This window comes from Nymphaea colorata, chromosome 8, assembly GCF_008831285.2.
Source record: "Nymphaea colorata isolate Beijing-Zhang1983 chromosome 8, ASM883128v2, whole genome shotgun sequence".
Taxonomy (NCBI): Eukaryota; Viridiplantae; Streptophyta; class Magnoliopsida; order Nymphaeales; family Nymphaeaceae; genus Nymphaea; species Nymphaea colorata.
Window position 1 is genome coordinate 22,867,434 of NC_045145.1, and position 7,590 is coordinate 22,875,023.

The following is a 7,590-nucleotide window of genomic DNA, read 5'->3' on the forward strand; positions in this document are numbered from 1 at the left end:
TGAGAAGAGAAAGAAAAGAAGAGATGAATTCTTTGGTTTCCTAGCTCATAGAATATGTATATTATATATAAGCCTGATGCATGTAATTAGCTTCCATTTTTCTCCCCTGATCACAGACTCCATGCTGCATATCCAACAGCTTTAAATTGAAGCTTTGAACAAATTTTACTGCTCAATTCAAGAAAATGTATTTGCACAGATCATGTCCACTCTAGTTACTCAAATATGATCAATATTTCTTGGAACTAAAATTAAGGATTTTGTTTCCCAAGGTCCATGTGTTAGCAGCCAATATGGAAGCATGAGATGAAATGATGACAGTGACATATAATACAACTCAAACCCAAACACAAAATTCTTTGACGTTATGTTATCTAATTTCTGAGGCTTCACGAAAGAACATAAATTTTTGTTCTTTCAAAACATGGGAACAGATTGTTCCCTGCCTTTCGTTTATCCAGTGTTCGGTACCCTTCATTGACAACACTGTTTCAGCTACCAAACACCCTCTAAGTTCAAGACAAGAATTCTCAGGTTTTTCTAGATTTTCAGTCATCATCGAACCAGAAGTGCCTTCGAAGACATCCGATAAAATTGAAACGATACAGAAAAGATTGCAAGGATGGCATGCACAAATCCAGAAATGGTCCGGTCGTCGAACCAGAACAGTTGAAATTTTGCCTGAATTAATTGTTAGAACAATTGGGCGCCGCAGTAAGGAAAACGTCTCTGTTTATGCCTTTCGGATGAAAAAAGAGAGGTCAGGAACATGAATCACATGATATACATGAATTGCCTTATACCTAACTTTCCACTCGTAGTCCATTACCATGGAAGCAGGAGGCCACTCACTTTGCCTACCAACAGTAACAAAGACAGTTCTCAGGTGATTAAAATCCCCAGCAACACGAGTCCTCCGTGGCTCCATTAGAATAATATTACCAGTAATTGAAGTGGCAGATAATTATAGTTGATGACTATAATCAGTAATATACATCATCATTTTGGAAGTGCTCCCTTTCATGAGCTCACAAGATCAAGCTGATCAGCTGAACAAATTACACAGATGAGCATAAAGAATAACATACGAATTATGTTTTTGAAGATATTGATGATCATGTATGTCCAGCTGCAACACCTCGAAAGTTTAGTCTTTTATTTAAGATTGTGAAGAATTTCAACAGTCCTATAAACAACAGTTGTTCAGTGATTGGTTGTTTTGATTCTTAGTCTTTTTGAGTCCGAATCAAAGCTACCATGAGAAGCATAGGGATCTATCAGATCAAAAGCTTGTAGGAGTGGGTCGGGTTGTCAAACTAGCTACGACTTAATGATATCCTGATTCCTAGGGTGAACTGAAGTTGGAATCCGTCAGATCAATTCTTTGGGTCTGTTTGAAACTGAAATGTTCCAAAAGATCAATTTATAAGAAATCCCAATACGAGGCATAGAATCAATATCAGGTCTAGCTAGCCCATTAATTAGGATTCAAAATGAAAAAACCCTGTTAGCATTGCTGGTGATTGTTGATCCAACTGTCTCATTAATGTGCTGATAATGGGGAGTGATCCTAATGAAAAGTTGAGGTGAAGGTGGGTCGAATCTTCAGTACGATTCTGACTTGATTTGAAAGTTTAGGTGAATGCAGTCCACAAAAGTTTGCTTCTTTTCTTAAGAGTGATGGGGGTTTGAAGCACATGATTTGGGCATCAATCACATCCCGGGTCATGATCATATAGACAAAAAGGCAATCCTTTTAAATGATTACTCCCTGTTCTTGGCCTTTACAAGATCTTAGTAAAGATCCGGGCCCATGTCCTGACCATTGACAGCCCAATTTACTCTCTCTTTCTCCCTCTCTCATTCATACCATTGACAACCAAGTCTACTTTCACTCATCTTCTTATTCTCTCGGAGACTCACAGAAGCAAGGAGGGATGTTGCTCACTTTGGGTCTGTAAAAAAGCGTCCCCAATTGCATTCCAAATGCTTATCTACCAAAGTAGTTAACTGAGAACATTAAAGAAGAATAAAAGAAGTTCATGCTGAACCTTAGAAGTCTTCAAATGAACAGTTCGAGCTACCACTCAATTGAGATCAACTCTCAACCCTACCATTTGCTAGCTGTTTGGTGCGAAACATCCCTCTGCATGTACGGGGCGTGTAATGACTAAAATGCTCTGGATAAAATAAAAAATAGAGAGACTTTTGAAAGGATAACGAAAAATGTTAAAAAGTTTAAAACGTACTTGCCTTCATAAATAGTTTTTAAAAAACCCCAACCTCCATTCTTTCTTTTCGAGTACATATTTGTTGCTCGATCTCTGTTTGGTGTCGTCGTTATAAGCCTTGGTAGTTGAAGCATTCGATTAGTTCATTCCTCAACATGAGCCACAGTGCTAGGACTAACCCTGATTCCGATCTGATCAACGTCCAGTGTGCGCCGGCCCAGAAGAATGGGCAGTGCTCGCCATGGATACTTGGACTGTGTGGCGAATGTTAGTTCTAGTCTTCATAATAGTCGATTTTGTTCATCTTAGATGCGAAGTCATTCTTCTGAAATCAAAATTTTCGGATATTCAGTCCTATTTGGCCTTAATCACAACAGATCATCCTTTATGGGAAATTTACTGCTAGAGAGTGATGAAATTTGCAAGGAAGAAGACCATTTTATTTCTTGTATATTTATGAGAGAGAGAGCTGCTAGTCCCTTAGGTGCTAGACTTATTTGGGAATAATTGGCCATTGATTTTGCATAGATAAACTTTTGGAAAAAAAAAGGAGAAAAAGATACTACATTTTAGTAATCTAGTGCAAATTCACAACTTTCTTTAAAAAGAGAGAGAGAGAGATGAAATATCTTTGGCTAAGAAGCCAAGTTATTGCTGCTTTCTAACCAACTCATGAGTCATAAACCATCTTAATTTGTTTGGAAGGTTAAACATGTCCTAAAGAATGCAAACAAGAAGAGATCAATAAGAGCAAAAAGAAAACAACCTACATGTGACTGGCCTGCCCATAAGCTTGGGCGTCGGTCTAAGTACCCGGCCTGACTCGGGCCCAGAAAAAAGGCACCAGGTTGGCCTGACTAAGCACGATAAGATATTTTTAATATTATTTTTATTGATTTTTATATATAATTATTTTATTATGATTAATTATATTAATATATTATTTTATATTAAAAATATATATTTTTTAATTTTAACCGGTTCGAGTTTTTGGTGTCGGGTGGAACCTGGGCCGCAGTTACGAGCTGCAGCCCGACTCCTTATCGGGCTGGGCCGGTCCGATGCTCAGGCCTACCTGCCGGTAATCTCCTCTCTCTCTCTCTCTCTCTCTCTCTCTCTCTCTCTCTCTCTCTCTCTCTCTCCCCTCTCTTATCTTAGTAGCAAAACATGAAAAAGGGAAATGCTAGATCTACTTTTCTTTATATGTCTGGCTTCTTGATGGTGGATGGCAGTGGTCTTCGTTTTACTACATCTTCGTGTTAATCTATGTCATTCCTGTTGGGAAAATGTGATTGATGGTGCATGCCTATAGGAACTTTCACGTCGACCTAAACCTCTGTCGTGAGAGTTGTTCTCCAAGTTAGTTCATATGTTGTAAGCACCACAACTCTCTACTTTGCCTATGCATTAGACATTGACACAACAGATTGTTTCGGAGTCTTCCAAATGACAATCTACCCTCAAACGGAGAGCAAATAGCTTGCCGCCTCCCATCAAAATTGTGTTTGAGAAAAACTCAAATTTGACCTGGTTTTCAAAAGGAGAGCAAATAGCTTGCCCCCTGCCCCTGGTTCTTCATAAACAATGTGCTTTGAACGTAAATGCCACCCAAACACAGGAACCAATTTTCAAAAATTTATTCATACATAAAACCAAGTTTTCACAAAACTGGATTTTTGAGATGGGAGTGATCATCCAAAGGCCCCATACAAATGTCTATTAATATATATATGATCCTAGCTACCGGAACTGTACCCACCAAATGCGTGTTTCTGTCTATGTTGTTGGCTTTGGGTGAGAAAGCCGGACATTCGAAGCGGCAACTCTGTCTTCTTCAATTTGGAGGTATTAAGACAGCCTATTGCGTCATGATTGGAAGCTCGTATGGATGATTAATGCCACTAGTAGTACTCATGGCAGTGATACAAATTAAGTACCAATAATTAGGATAAGGGCCTAGTTGATCATAATTCATGAGTGAGAAATATTTAACATTCTTATATATATATATATATATATATATATATATATATATATATATATATATATATATATAAAAGAGAGAGAGAGAGAGAGAGATCCAATTGTTAGAGATAAGGTTGCGGATCTTGCTTGTCCGTTATTCGTGGTTAAAGCTCAAAAGAAGAAAGTAACAAATGATCCGACGCACAAGGATAGCAGAATCAGTGCAAAAGGGAAAGAAATTCAATTTTGTAATAATCAAGATTTGAAAATAAAGAATCTTGATAGACCAGCCAGAAAATGCCTATTTAACATTCTTTCCTTTTCTCTCATTTTGAACTTGAATATTGAGAGAGAACAATTCCCAAAATTGAGAGGTTGAATAAAGAGGAAATCATCGTGGACATAAGTCGAGTTTGACAGAACCACGGGTCATCCACTTTGCAAATGGAATGCAACCACAAGCTTTGTATCGATCAAGCTAGACGAAAATAACTATCTCCTCTTGAAATCACAACTCTGAAGTTCCATGCATAGCCAAGATTTGTTAAATTGATGTCTCTTCTACTCCTTCACATGCATTTCATTCAAATATTAGTATTCTACAGTTGAACTCTCTTAAAACCATGAATGACATAGTATCTGATTCAGATCTGGTCTTGCATACTCTCAATGACTTGTTAAGTGAGTACGAGAGTTTGATTAGAACAGTCACCACGTCCAAAATTCTACCCATACACTCTCAATGGCTTGTCAAGTGAGTACGAGAGTTTTATTAGAATAGTCACCAAGTCCAAAATTCTACCCACCTTTTGTAAGTTGTATGATCTTTGTTGAGCCGGCTTCATCATGTGGCAAAGTCAACCATGGCACCAGCCGCACCACGCATACTGAAGTTTACAAGACCAAGGAAATACTCGATCACAGCATCTCATAATACTATTTTAAGTGAGATGACTAGTCACAATCAATATGAAGTAGGGAAAAACAGAGATAAGATAAATATACAAAGAAATCATTATACCAACCAAGATCTCAGCAGTCTAGGTAAAACTGGAAACAAATGCAGTAACAAGGCTGCAGACCGAGCAAAGGAAAAACACTATGAGAGGCGTGCAAATTCCTTCTTGAAGGCTGCAACTCAGCTATAAATGCATGTAATGGTGAGAGCAGGTGTCTAAGCAAAAATCGATACGTTGGACTGAATACATTCTCTCTTCCTCGTGGATCGCTTGCTCAACCAAGAGCATCGACTTCAATTGTTTGCTCTTAAAAGTCCTGCACAAGTTGAAAATTCAGCAACTGCGTTTTTACTCAACGTGGAAGGAACTCTTACCCTGTTGGACAAGGCTCTCAAGGGCAAAAGAAGTCCGAAACTCAGCAAGTAGTATGTCAATTTTGTGGGTGCAGACATGCTATGACATGCCTAAGGCCTTTATGGCCATGGTTCTAAATGGAGACATGCTAATGGGTTTGTTGTTAGAGATCTGACATGGGCAGCACTTCGCAAGCGAAAAGCTAAGGATGGTTTATACATATGTCTGATGAATCCAACAAAGTATCTAAGTGTGCTCTTATTGGACAGCATTCTAGATGTCGTCTAGTCAATCTTTGGCACCAACAACTTGGTCATTCTCATTTGCAGACGTTGAATTTACTTAAGAAAATAATTATGTGCTTGTGAACAATAGTGAACTTGATTCTATTCTAGTTGTGTTTTGGCTAAGATGCAGCGATTTCCATTTGATCTTAGTTTGAATACTAGCATTCATCCACTTCATTTGCTTCATGCCGACCTTTTGGGGCCTGCCCAACATGCTCAAGGTTATAATTATTATCTATTTATTGTAGATGACTTTTTGCGCTTTAGTTGGAATTTTCCCCTGGATAAAGAATCAGACACACTGCTATGCGTTCAAAATTTTAAGGTGCTTATTGAAAAACAATTGGGATATGAAACAAAAATTTTACAAAGTAAGCAATGACTTCTCTAGTTTTCTTAGCTCAAATGGAATAACGAGATGGCTTCCTTGCCACCCCATGCCTCAACAAAATGGCATTGTGGAGAGAAAACATTGCCATGTCATTGAGACCAACTTAAACATGATAGCTCATGCATCTCTCCCTTAGCGTTTTTGGGTTGGCTCTTTCAGAATAGTAGTTCACATTATCAACTGATTGTGAAGTTCAGAATTAAGAAATAAATCCCCATTTGAAAGAGTTTTCAAAGTTGCTTCTCAATATGACTATTTTTGAGTTTTAGGATAAGCCTGAGCATCGGCTCAGCCCTGCCCAGTAAGGAGCCTGGGTTGGGCCGGCCTGACACCAGAAACACGGGCCCGGGACCCATCTCCGGTGGACCATTCAAACTCGAGCCTGAGCTCGGCCCGATTAAATTAAAAAAATATATTTTAAATATAAAATAATATAAAAATATAATTAATTGTAATAAAATATTATATATATTAATAAAATAAATATTTAAAAAATTATCAGGCCCAACCGGGCCATCGGGCCGGCTCGATGCCCTTCTTTACGAGCCTGGGCCCGAGCTCGAGTCGGGCCGAGTATCCAGCAGCGGCCTGTCCCAATGCCCACCTTTATTTTAGGATGTACATGTTATCCCTTACTTGTGTCATATAGAGAGTCCAAACTCTCTTCATGTTTTTCTTGGTTATGGCACAAGTCATAAAGGAAACATATGTTTAGATCTTGTTATTAATATGATTTTTATTAGCTGACATGTTTTCAATGAGAAATCTTTCTTATTTCATGGATGGGGTTTTCCAACCACTGAAAGGGACATTGGAAAATGAATTTTCAATCATCTAGACATGCATCCAATGAAACTAAAATAGAAGACTACTTTAAGAAACGTGGATCTGGTTCAAATGGATCCAAATATATATTATTACTAGGTCCAAATTCTTGTGAAGAAGACCAAACTCAAAACAACAATAACAATCAATTCAGTTGATGAAAGTCTCATTTATAATGATGAGATTCAAGAAAATGCTATTGTCTAATCTCCTCTAAATCTCACCATTGACGTTCCAATTAGGACTCACCCTATGATCATAAGGTTCCAAGATAGCAGCCCAAGGTCTACATGGCTGCAACATATCTAGAAGAAAAAAAGCTAAAAGGTCTTGTGGAGGCTTTAAAATATCCACAGTGGATCGAAGCCATGCAACACAAAATGGACGCCCTTTACAAAAACCAAACTTGAAACCTTGTCGCACCACCTAAGATAGTTAATCTAGTCGGTTGTAAGTAAGTTTTTAAAATCAAAAGATACTCAAATGAGACAATTGCTCATTACAAGGCCAGACTTGTGGCCAAAGGTTATAGCAAAAAAAGGATTTGATTATTCTGACACATATGGTTTAATAATAAA